Source organism: Heterocephalus glaber, unplaced genomic scaffold (assembly GCF_053883595.1).
Source record: "Heterocephalus glaber isolate CG9 unplaced genomic scaffold, H.glaber_assembly_v1.0 deba00001606, whole genome shotgun sequence".
Classification (NCBI taxonomy): domain Eukaryota; kingdom Metazoa; phylum Chordata; class Mammalia; order Rodentia; family Bathyergidae; genus Heterocephalus; species Heterocephalus glaber.
The window spans coordinates 38,847,091-38,860,149 of record NW_028258377.1 but is presented as its reverse complement, the minus strand read 5'-3'; the positions used below and the strand labels follow the sequence as shown (position 1 = coordinate 38,860,149).

The 13,059-nt window shown below is 47.5% G+C and overlaps 1 protein-coding gene across 2 annotated transcripts in view; it reads left to right on the top strand.

The window, feature by feature from the left end:
* The first annotated feature begins 241 nt into the window (after window positions 1-241).
* Rad50 (RAD50 double strand break repair protein) overlaps window positions 242-13,059 on the top strand; it is a 138,690-nt gene continuing 125,872 nt past the window's right edge. Inside the window, exon 1 of one of the 2 annotated variants that reach the window (XM_087194551.1) lies at window positions 242-366. The gene's annotated coding sequence lies outside the window, so the exon portion shown is untranslated. The remainder of the gene's footprint in view (window positions 367-13,059) is intronic. The other variant, XM_087194550.1, reaches the window with a different exon arrangement.

Genomic DNA, 13,059 nt, shown 5'->3' with positions numbered 1-13,059 from the left:
GCCCTCTCTCCTCAGAACTGGACTCAGGATGCTGCTGGGGTCGGCTGGGGCGGATCCCCGCAGGGCTCACGGCTCCTGGGCAGAAGGGGACCGGGCCTCCGGCCTGGCGCTGGCCACCGGGGGCGGTGCCGGTGCAGGTCCGCGGGCCAGGGGGCACCTTCCTCGGCGCGCAGGGTCGCTCTCCCGGAAGCACTCGGCTCGGCCCGGAGAGGGAGGTGGCGGGCCGAAACCGAGGGTTCCGGGCTGTAACCGTGGTCTCGGGTTGGACAAGGGGGTGCGGGAAGGGAGCTTCGCGGTGCCGCGCGCGCTTAGCCGAAGGACCCGGGTTCGTCTCCGGCGGCAGCAACCGCAACGGAACAGAGAGAGGTAAAAGAGGATTGGGTGCGAGAGGGAGGCGTCGCAGACCCTAGGCTGAGAGGAAGCCCCGCCCGGGTAAAGGCCCGGGACCGCTCCCACACTGCGTCTGAGGTGGCATGGTCGCAAGTTCGAGACCAGTCTGGCAAGAGGGGTGGGTGGGACGCAGCTAGTGTGAAGGGCCTGGTTCAACCCTCGTGCAGGGAGAAACGCCCACAGGAACGCTAGTGTTGCCAAGGAGGGCTCTGCCCCGGGAGAGCTGGGCGGGTCCGGCTTGGCTGCGAGGACGAAGTCAGCCGGGGCGGCACTCGCAGGTCGGCCGCTGCCCCACTCGGGGGCGCCCCGCGGCAGTGTCAGGAGGACGGGCGGCCGCGAGGGCCCAGCGCGAGCGCAGGCTGGCACCGCGGGGCCTCGGGCTCGCGGGCAGAGGGGCTCAGAAGCCGAGCGCCCGTCCTCCCCGGCGTTCGAGGGGGCAGCCCGGGGCCGGACACCGTCGCGGGAGGCGCACGCGCAGTGGGAGGGCGGGGCCTGTCCGGCTCCGAGTGGGATTCGGGTCTGGGCGCTGCGTGCGGAGGAGGCGGGAGCCGTCGGTGCCCGCTGCCCGCTGGGCCTCTGCCTCCTCCCCTCACCCCGCCTCCCGACCGCTTCGCCGGGGCGCGGCCACAGCTTCCGCGCCAGACCACAGGGCTTCCGAGTCCGCGCTGGCCCTGCTCTGCCGTGAGCTCTCGGGGACTTCCCGACACCACCGTGGAGCCGGGTCCTTCTGCGGCCGAGAGCCCTCCCTCCCCTGGGCGCCTCACCCTCGCGCCGGCGCTGTGGCCCGGCCGGCCCCGCTGTCCAGGCAGGCTTTCGGGAGCCGGCTCCGCCTCTGCCTGACCTGTCGGTCACTCTCCCCCGCCGCGGAGGAGGCGCGGCTCCTGCTCACCGCCTGGCCTGGCGCCTGGCGTAGACGCGACGCGTGCACGTTTCTCAGAAGAACGGGCCTCCCGTGGAGCCTGTACTTTAGGTCTGGTCATCCCCTCGCGCCCAGCGTGCGGGCAGAGAAGGCAGAGCCTCAACTCTGCCTGACTTCAGCCTTAGGCCTCCACAGGGTTATTGCTGTGTAGTCCAGGATGGCTTGACCTCATGGGATCCTCCTGCCTCAGCCTCCTGAGTGCTAGGATTACAGGCATGCACCACCATGCCTGGCTCTGCCCCTCTTTTCTCCATCGCACTCACCACAGTGTAGTGGTTCTGTTTGTTGACTGACTCTCTACGGGAACAACTGTGCTAGAGCAGGGCTTTGTCTGCTCCCTGGGGTGTCACCAGCTCTAGAGCAGAGCTTCCTGGGTCAGGCCCTGAGTGCTTGCTGAGGAGTGAGAATAAGCAAGCAAATGAACAGACAAGCGGCGCATGAGCCTGGAGAGCGAGGAGGGTCCGGCCGGGTCGGAGCAGCCAGGGCCCGAGCCCAGCAGCGCCCAGTAAGAGCCCTTGCTGAGAGGTGGCTTGCGGAAGGCGCCAGAGCCCTGCTGTGTGAACCTCACTCTCGGGGTCTGGCTTTGCTCCCTACTTCTGCTGAGTCCAGCCGAGGGCTCCGGGCGGCTCCATGTGAGCGGCCTGGCTTCCACACGTCGCGTGTGTCAGCACCTTTTCAGCTTCTGAGAAACAGGAAGCCCCCGAGGTGTGAGGGCTGGAAGAGACCGATAAGAGGCACCTTCCTCTCCGGTTTGGCCAGGAGACCTGGGCTCCTGTGTGCACGGACTCCAAAGCATCACTTTTTCCCTTAACCCGGAATGTGGGAGGGTGATGAGGAAAATGTGCTTTCAGGAAGGAAAAAAAAGAACAGAAACGACAGCTTAAAAAACATTTATTAAGAAACAGATCCCACATACCAGAGAAAATATTACCCACGCAGTCTAAAACACAGGAAACCCCCAAGTTTCTAGTGCTCAATTAAAAAGAATATTCTCTCCCCACGAGGGAAAGAATTCGTTCCTCCCGTTAGTGTTCACTCTCTCCCACCGGGGATAATCACTACGCTGGTATTTTGGCTTAATCATTTCTTTGCTAGGCTTGATATTTTATCTCATATACAAATGTCCTGAAATTATATGATTTCCTTTTGCCTATTTTTGACCATTTTATAAATGGAACCGTGTTGGATAGGTTTATTTATTTATTTATTTTTTAATTTTTCAGACAAGGTCTTGCTATGTAGTTCAGGCTGGACTTAAACTCAGTATGTAGCCTAGGCTGGCCTCAAGCTCATGGGGATGCTCCTGCCTCAGCCTCCCGTGGGCTGGGATTACAGGCGTGCACCACTCCCAGCCGGATGTATTTATTCAAGACTTCCTTTTACTTTTTTTCGTCTAGTTTTTATTTTTTATTAGTATACATTTGTAGTAATAATGATTCCATTCCTTGTGGGGAGTTGGTACAGAGACATAGCACAGTGGAATTCTCTTTTCATGCCCTTCCCTTCCCCCCCCCCCCAACTCTTGGTCCTCTCCTCATTTGTAAAACAGAATTCCTTCAGATTCATCCATGTTGACATACAGTGGCTCATTCGTTTACTGTAATCCTGGGAATGAGTAAATCTCAATTTGTTTTTCTGTTTTACTGCTGATGGGCGCTTTGTGGGTCCGACCCACCAAGTTTTAGTTATTTAAAACAATGCTTCAGAGGTTGGAGGTTTAGCTAGTGGCAGAGCATATGCTTAGCATGTGTGAGGCCCTGGGTTGAATCCCCAGCATCATCAAAGCAGGCTGCCTAAAAGACGTTAGGCAAACTAAGGAAATCTCAATAAGGTGTAGACTTTAGTTAATAATAGCTGTTAGTATCGCTGTACCATACTAATGTAAGAAGAGAAAATTGGGTACATGGGAACTCTGTATTAGCTTCATAATTTTTCTGTAGATGTAAAATTGTTCCAAAGTTAAAAGTTTATTTAAAATCAGTGTTGCTATTAATGTATTTATGTCTCTTGATTCAAGGGCAAGAATTTCTCTGAGTTGGGCTAGATTGAAATTCTGGGTTACAGGGTACATCTGCCTTCAATTTTACTAGGAACTGTGTTTCAAAAGTACCATTTTACTTTGACAATATGTAAGAATTCCTTCTACTTCACGTTCTGAGCTAGACTTGTAGTGTCTGACTTTTTAATTCTTCCAGGCTTGTGGTAACAATGAAGTGTTATCTCATTGTGGTTTAGTTTTGCATTTCCCTGACTACTAACAAGGTTGAACATCTCTTCCTATGTTTCTTGGCCATTTGTGTTTCCTGTTCTGAGAAGTGTTTACTCATGTCATTTACCTTTAGTTGATTATTTATCTTTTTCTTATTAAGACTTTGTTATATATTCCAGAAACTAATCCACTGTTTTAAATACATGACATAGGTATTTGTCCTAGCTTGTGGGTTGCCTTCATTCTCTGACTGGTACAACTTGATGAATGTTGAATGTGTTGATTTTTTTCTTTTTCTTTTTTTTTTTTTTGTACTGGATATTGAACTTGGGTCCTTGCGCTTTCGAGGCAGGCGGTGAAACCACTGAGCTAAATCCCCGGCCCTATTGATTTTTTTCTTGTTGAGCTGAGCCTTGTGTCTTCTTTTTCCTTCCATCCTGGCCTGGAGAGGGCCCATTGCCCCTCCAGATTCACTCAGACCCTCCTTTCAGCCTGCCTTGTGTCCTTGTGGCCTTTGCGGATGGCATTAATTACTTCTTTGTTCATAGGTTCTCCACTGGGCTTGGCTATGGCAAACACTGAGCGGAAATGAGGGGGTGAGAAGTGAGGGAACTCGAGCTACCTGAGCTTGCTGCGAGCTGGCGGTGACCCCTGAGTAAAGGTCCAGGCTCCTACCGAGAGGTCCTCCGGCCACAGCTCTCTCTCTCTCTTTTTTTCGTACGGGGATCCAGCTTGGGACCTTGCACTTTCGAGGCAGGCAGTGGAACCACTGAGCTAAATCCCCGGCCCACAGAGCTCTCTTTATCTCGAGTTGCAGTGACCAGTCCCTCTCCTTGTTACGAGCCCCGGAGGACTTGGTTGTCCCTGCTTCTTGTTCTTGCTTGCATAATGGTCCCTATTCAACGGACTCTCAAGTTACCCACTGTTAGTGCCACAGCTGTTTTCTGCTGGTCATACCCACCTCGAGGTCATATTTTCTATCTTTTTTTAAAACGAGATTTTGTTGATCTGTGTCTCTACTCCAGGGTCTCTCAGCCTCAGCACTACTGACGTTTTGGATGGGCCAGTTCTTGACGGTAGATAGCTGTTTCGCGCATCGTAGATCAGCTTCCCTGGGCTCTGTCTTTCCTGGCCTCTACCAGTAGTATGTGCTCCTTCCATCCAGCTGGGAAACTGAAAATTGCCAGATGTTCTCTGGGGAAAGAATCATGTTGAGAACCACTGTTCTATCCAGTTGTCAATGCCACACCAATATAATTGTCAAAGTCTGACATCAAGTAAGGAAAGTTCTCCCACTTCTTTAGGATTGCTTTGACTATTCTTAGACCCTCATTCTTCCATGTACAAGAATGAATAGGCTATCTGCCACTTGTCTCGAAAGTGCAAGGTCCTGAGTTCAATCCCCGGTACCAAAAAAAAAAAAAAAAAAAAGAATAAATAGGCTGTTTTAGGATCGGCTTGGTTGATACCATGAAGAGAATTGTTGGGGTTTTGATACGAGTTGCATTACATTTATACATGAGTTCCCAAATTACAGTATCATCTTCGTATCTGTGAAAGTTCTCTGTGTGTCTTTCAATAACTTTTTAAATTCTTTAATATTGTAATAAAACTTAGGCCGGGGATTTAGCTGTGGTTTCACCCCCTGCTGTGCAAGCACAAGGACCCGAGTTTGATCTCTGGTACCAAAAAAAAAAATTGTAATAAAACTTATGTTTGTAATTATATCATCTTTGAAACTACATTTTCTAGGGCTGGGGATTTAGATCAGCGACGCTTCACCTACCTCGCAAGTGCAAGGTCCGAGTTCGATCACCAGTACCAAAAATAAATAAATAAAGGAGAAAACTAAAAGACAAGCTTTTGCTATGCTGTCCTGGGTGCCCCCCAATTCCTGGGCTCAAGTGGTGTCCCTGGTTCAGACTTCTGAGTAGCTAGGATGACAGGCAAGTGTCACCATGCCCCCCTCTACATTTTTTTAGTTTTGCTTATTTGTTTGGGGGATTGTTTGTTTTGCTGTACTGGAGATCAAACCTGGGATCCTGTGATGTTTCTATTTAAAGAAAAAAGGCTAATGTGCTAAATTACATTAAAAGATTCTCTAATATATGTTAAATTCCTGAAATAAACTCAACTTAGTCATTACGACATCTCTTTTAATAAACCCTGGATTTCAATGGAGAATCCTTTGTCTGATTTTTACAAACATTTTCATAAGTGAGTACGGGTTCATAATTTTGTTTTATTTTATTTTTTTGGTACCTGGGATCAAACTCAGGACCTTGCGCTTTCGAGGCAGGTGGCAGAACCACTGAGCTAAATCCCTGGCCATAATTTTATTTCTTTATGCTGCCTTTATCTTATTTTTGTATGATACATGTTAGCTTCTGGTTTGTTTATTTTCTATAGGAGTTTCTATACGTTTGGAGTTGCATGTGATTGAAGACCCACTTGTAAAACTGTACATTCCCCCTTTGAGGGGAGATTTAAAATTTGACTGATTCAAGGGCTGGGGATTAGCTCAGTGGTGCGGACGCCTGTCTCACAAGCACAAGATCCTGAGTTCAATCCCCGGTACCAAACAAACAAACCCACGAATTCACGCCAGTCACGGTGGTACTCACCTGTAGTCTGAGCACTCTGGGAGGCTGAGGCAGTACCCGTCTCCAATAAAGGGCTGAGGATGTAGCTCAGGGCAAAGGCCCTGGGTTCAGTCCACACACACACACACACCCTCAGTTTCCTTGATGCTCACAGGTGGAACTTGGCCCTGCGTCGTGTGTCTTCTCAGGCTACCTCCAGGCCCTAACCTCTCTCGGTTGGCCCCCGGCTTTCACCAAGCCACTCCTTCCACTCTGGACGGAGATGAAATGGGGTCCAGCGTCTCATCTGGCTGCAGGTGACTGAATGATGCAGTTTGAAAGGACAGAGAATCGAGCTCCTGTGCCATGGACCGTGGGGTATGGAATGGGACGCAGCTCCATCCTTTCTCTGCGCTGTTGCACAATCGCCCTTGTGCTCAACACTCTGCATGAATCCGCCTGCATGCAAACACACCTGCCGGAAACCCGGTGTGCCTCGTCATGCTTCCGTGTGAAGCTGAGGCCAGTGTAGTACTGGCTCAACCACCCTGTTTCACTCTTCTCCTTGCCTAACTTCCGCTTTTTCCTCAACCTCACGAATGGAGGCTATAATTTCTAAATGAAATGTTGATGCTTTGCCCTTTACCTCAGGCTCAGCTTGCTGAAGGAAAAGCCTGGGCTGTCACAACTACTATCAGCTGTAATTTTGATAAAGCCTAGGAATGGCATTGTGAAGTTGGATTGTTCACTTCTCTAAAATGATAGGAACCCATGTTGCTGAGGATAAGTGGATGAGCGATGACTTTTGCAAAGACTGCAATTTTAAAGATTTTAATTGGGCTGAAGCGTGAGGGGAGAGTGAAGCAAGAGAACACGGTGGATCCAGGGTAGATGAGAATAGTGTTAATATAAAAACTGCAGAGTTCTGGACCTCTTCGCACGTGCTAGAGAAGAGAAGGTCAGGCACGGAGAATCTCATTGTAGCTTCCCCAGCCCTCTGAACACTAGAAGGTTTCAATGACAACTTTTAATTTTTTTTTTCCATTAAGTTTATTGGTACATTTTAGGTGTACAATACAGTTACATTCATTATTGGGAACTTGTACCTGTACACGATGGATCTTGGTTCTTATTTTTTCCCCATTCCCTGCCTTCCCTTCACTCTCTCCACCCCTCCCTCTTTACAAAGACTTTGTTTCCATTTCTCATATTTTTTCCTTTCCCCTTCCCCTCCCACTTCCCCTACCCCTTTAGACCTTTTCTTCCTATTTCACATTATCAATTATACATTTTGATCCTTATTTACACTTTCACTTTCTCACACCAGAGAAACTATTTGGAATTTACACATGTGTGTCCTATTTATTTCACTTAAGAGTATGGCCTCAGTGTGCATCCATTTAGCTATAAATGTCTCTAGTTTCTCATTTTGTTTTGTTTGGTTTTTGTACCAGGGATTGAACTCGGGTCCTTGCGCTTGCGCAGCAGGCAACAAAACCACTGAGCTAAATCCCCGGCCCAGTTTCTCGTTCTTTATGGCTGTGTAGTACTCCATTTTATATTAAAATAACTCCACATCTTCTTTATCCAGTCTCCAGTTGATGGGCAGTTGGGCTGTTTCCAAGTTTTAGCTATTACAAACTGTACTGCTATAAACGTGGGTGCACATATATCGCTGTGGCATGATTTTTTTTTTTTTTTTTGGTACCAGGGATCAAACTCGGGTCCTTGGGCTTGCAGGGCAGGCAGTGGAACCACTGAGCTAAATCCCCAGCCCCTGTGGTATGACTCTTTTAATTCTTTTGGGACGATACCCAGCAGAGGAATAGCTGGGTCAAACGGGACCTCTAGTCCTAGTTTTTTGAGGTATCTCCACACTGATTTCCACAGTGGTTGCACCAGTCTGCACTCCCACCAACAATGGAGGAGGGTTCCTTTCTCCCCACAACCTGCCAGCATTTGTGATTGGTTGATTTCTTAGTAGCAGCCACTCTTTCTGGGGTGAGGTGGAATCAGCATTGTTTTCATCTGTACCTCTTGAATGACCAGTGATGTTGAACATTTTTTCATATGTTTATTTGCTGCTTTTACTTCTTTGAGAAATGTCTGTTCATTTCAGATGCCCATTTTTGAATTGGGTCTTTGAATTTGGGGGAGTCTGAATTTTTTCAATTCTTTATATATTGTAGATAGTAGACCTTTGTCTGAGAAACAGCTGGTAAAATTTTTCCCCACATTGTAGATTGTCTCTTAGCTCTCTTGGTGGTTTCTTTCAGTGCAGAAGCTTTTTAATAAGATGAGATCCCAGTTGTTGATTCTTTGTGCTAGTTCCTGTGCTACTGAGGTTTTATTCATGAAGTCTTTTCCTATGCCAATGTCTTCAAGAGTTCTACTAACTTCCAGCATGTTTAGTGTTTCTGTTTTAATATTTAGATCTTTAATCCACTTTGATTTTAGTTTAGTGCATGGTGGAAGACAGGGATCTAGTTTTAATCTTTGGCAGGTTGAAATCCAGTTTTTCCAATACCATTTATTAAATCAATGGTGATTTCAAGAGATGTCCGTCTCCTGCAGCCACGGGGAAGCCAGAGCTAAAATTTAGGCTCAGGGTCTGGTTATTTCTCAGTCTTTGAGGAGCAGCAAAGGAGAACAGTTGTGTACCTTTGATACTCTTCTGTGTCAAAGGATGGGATTGTGGAGCCTGAGGTAGGATCATCCGGATCCACGAACCTGAGACTCAACCCCCAAGTTCTCCCCAGGTCCCTGTGATCAGCAAAAGCAGCAGACTCCTCCTCACCAGGGTAGCCTGGCTTCCCCTTGCCTGGAAATAGAATAGTGATTTCTCTTGAATATAAGGTGATATTTCCTCTCCCTATGACCCTCCCTCAACACCCCTCATTTCTCCAGGCCAATAAGCCGAGCCAGATCTAAGACCATCCTGTATCCCTTAAGGACTCATCAGGAGATGGAAACTATCCCACTGTTTTTTAATAAAGAGAACTGACTATGAGGAATCCTTGGGCAGGTATTCCAAACTGGACCAGCGAAAAAGGGAAACAACAGGTATCATGGAGGTGGCAATTGTGGAAATCACCTGCCACCCCTATGACTGGAAAACAAAGGGAAGATGTTAGAATTGCTAAAACTTGTAAATCTGAAGCTCCTGGGATGTTTGTGGAGAAGACACTGCCCTGAGCTCAGAACAGGGGTCCTATGGGCATGGGATCCTCTCGAGAGGGCTTGTCCCAGTGCTGAGGTCTCAGAGCGGGCAGGCTCTGTGGAAGTTAGTTCTAGGAAAGGTAGAAAAACTGCAAACCGTAACCAGTTGTTGCCAGCAGAATGAATCAGTGCTACCAGGGTTAATGTTAGGGTTAGGAGTGAGGGTAGAAAAGGGTAGGGATAGGAAACAAAAATAAGAAATAGGAAGGAAGCAATCCTTACTTTAGCTAGCACTCCTTCTGGATAGATTGTCAGGTAAAAGGCCGAAGACCAAGACCAGACCAGGCCACAACAAGCCTTTATTAGGGGAATAGATCTGCCGGGCTGTCTCTGACCAAACGAGAGACAAAAGCAATATGGCCGGGGCAGGGAGAGTCTTTTCTAGAGACTGGGGTGGGGTGTGTAGGGGCTGAGGCGGGGTTGAGTGAGTTAGTGACTAGCAGAGGAGCCGGTGACATCACTAGGTGGTAGGAGGTGAGTGAGTATTAGGTTACTTTCTAGGCGGGAACAGGGGCATGCTGGGAAGAAGGGTTTGTTCTTTGGTGGGAGCAACCATCTTGGCAGGACGTCACACAGGTGAGGGGGCAAGGCACCATAGGAAGAGGGCAGCTACTATATATAATAGCTGCTGAAGTGGTGGGAGACCTATCATAGATCTTGACAGGGATTCAGCTAGCAAAAGAAACTAGTTCCTGAATCCCAGTTCCAGCAGCGTGCAGGAGGGGGATTAGGAGATGAGACATACAGTCTTGGAATCCTAGGGTCCACAGGGGTTCACTGATATGTGCTGTCAGGATCAGGACACAGTGGATTCTGAGGCCGTTCATCTGGGGGAACTAGAGTTGAATAGGACTGAATTCACTGGGATGGTGGTTATTCACTATCGCTCAGAATTTAACATTTCTTGAAGAACACCCAAAACGGTTCCTAACGTTTTACTAAAGTGGCCCCTTGGAACCTCACCCTGATGATGCTGAACAGACTGTGAGGTGGAGACACCAGAACTACCTTCCCTAGTGTGGAGGAAAGGAGCAAATAGCTCTGGGAGGTAGGAGTACTAAAATGCAGTCGCTGTACCTGTGTGAGAAGCACTGTCTGACTATGTCCTGGAGGGCACGGAGTATGCTTCCTTTGCTAACGTGGCAAGGGCTGCCCTGATGAAGAGAAATGAGCATCCCTGCAAAGGCTGGCTGTAGGGGTCCTCTACAAGTCAGAGCAAGATGAGATTTCCGGAATGAGGCCAGGTTGGGAGCATGCAACCAGGGAGGGCCAGGTGGACACAGTGACTACAGTGAGCAGCAAGGCCACAAGACCCATCAGAGCATCGTTACCTTTTACCTCCAGGGATCTATGACGGGGGCTAACAGATTAAATCGATTCTAGAGGCAAGGGAGGTAATCAATCAGCATATTCATGTAATCAGATAGAATCAAGACCTTGTGCGTAGAAGGCTGACATCAGCCACCACAGTGGAAAACCAAGCCCTGCCTCTGGTGGTTCCCAGATCAAAGGCAGATCATAGCCCCACTGTCCATTGATCAAATGGGAGAACTCGACACCTCACTACACACACATGTAATAAACTTTCTTTTTATTTATTTATTTGTTTTTATTTATTTATTTTTATAATATACTTTCTTCAGCCTTTTACTGAGGAGGCCTAGAGCTATTCATCAGGATAACTGCACTGGTAAAAGAAAATATCCAGACTTTTCAAGGATTGTTAGATTCTCTGCCTAGAGGAGGACTCACCTAGTACAAGTGATAAGTGGTGCTTTAGCATGAATCTTTCTCACACCCTGTGATTATTTTCCCAGCTATTTATAAATGGAATGAACATTCTTAGAGAATATTGGTTCTCTGACCTATGAAGTAAAGGTCAAGAGGAAGATCTTAAACTAGCCTGCCTGATCAAAATGGTACCTCAAAGACAATATTGTATTCCTGGATGAAGGAAAGGAGTTTTGTCACATGGAAGACTTGAACCATGCACTAGTGGTTTTCTAGCACATTCCCATTCAATTTACCTTTTTATTTTTGTTTATTTATTTTTTGGTACTGGGAATTGAACTCGGGACCTTGCGCTTGCAAGGCAAGGGCCAGAACCACTGAGCTAAATCCCCAGCCCAGTTTACCTTTTTAGATCCTGCAATAACCAGGATGGTTATAGTTCAGGCTATGACAGACTGGCTTGTAACAGGCCAGCCTTGTCGCCAAGAACTAAGAAAACTGGTCAGTTAACCTACACTTCTTCCCTCCCTCCCTTCCTATTTACTTTTTTCACACTAGGGATTTAACCCAGGGCCTGTAAGCTGAGCTACATCCGCAACCTTTTTATTTTGAGACTGTCTTATTAAATTGCCTAGGCTGGCCTCGAACTTGTGATCGTCCTTCCTCAGCCTCCTGACTGGTGGGATGATAGGTGGGCACCACCACACCTGGCTCAAATAGCCTTTTGAAAATCTTTTGGTGGGCCAGGGATTTAGCTCAGTGGTTTCACCGCCTGCTGCGCAAGTGCAAGGACCTGAGTTCGATCCCCGGTACTGCAAAAAAAAAAAATCTGTTGGCAAGAATCAAGACAATGAGGACTCAAGGGAGCAACATTCTAAGGAAGAGAGAAGCCTAGAAGGGAGTTTGACATTTAGTATAGCTTTTTTCATGAGGTGCTTACTGATTAGTAAGTAGGGCTGAGAGATCTAGAGGCTGAGCACCAGAAAACCTGAAGAGGACAGTTGTGACTGAGGACTGACAGAATAAAGAAGCATTTTAGGGAGTCTCATGGGCCTGGTGGGACAAAAATTGGAATTCATGGCTCACCAAATAGGAGGAGTTCCTCTGAATACTTCCAGGCTGTAGCAGAAACCCCAAAGCATTATACCCTAAGAATAAGAGCTAACTCAAAATAGATCAGTGTTTGGGGCCGGGGATTTGGCTCAGTGGTTTCGCCACCTGCTGCGTAAGCACAAGGACCCGAGTTCGATCCCCGGTACCAAAAAAAAAAAAAAGATCAGTCTTGTAAAACAAAACCCACTTCCAATCAGTGGTGTGTCAGACTGAAGTTTATCTGTCCCTACCCTGACTGCTTGCTAGAAGTAAAGTAAATCATTTTTGGAGGATAACACCATTCTGTATAAATCATTAACTGTGTGGTTTCCTCCTTGTATCAGACCTTCCTTCGAGGTGTTTCTCTCCTTTCAGAAGTGCAACCTGTCAAAGTTCTTCTAGTGAGAGTTTACTGGTAATGAGCTCTTCCCATTTTTAGTTGCATCAAACAGGTATTTAGCTGATTAAAAAATGGACAAAAATCCTGAATAGACCTCTCACCAGAGATATACAGATGGAAGATAAACGTATGCTCAACATCATATGTCCTTAGGGAATTCCAAATCAAAATGACAAGATACCATTGTTTACCTATTAAAATTACCCAAATCCAAAGAACACTGCCAACACCTGAGGCTCCTGATGATGTGTAGCAACAGAAACTTATCCACTGTTGGTGGAAGCACAGAATGGCACAGCCACTTTGGTAACTGTTGGCAGTTTCTTACTTCTACCACACAGTTTAACAGTAGTGCTTTTTGCTATTTTCCCAAACGAGTAGAAAACTTATGTCCATATAAAACCTGCATATGGGTGTTTATAGCAGCTGTATTTATTTTATTTATTTGTTTGTTTGTTTTTGTGGTACCAGGATTGAACTCAGTACCTCAGGACCTTGCTCTTGTGAAGCAGGCGTG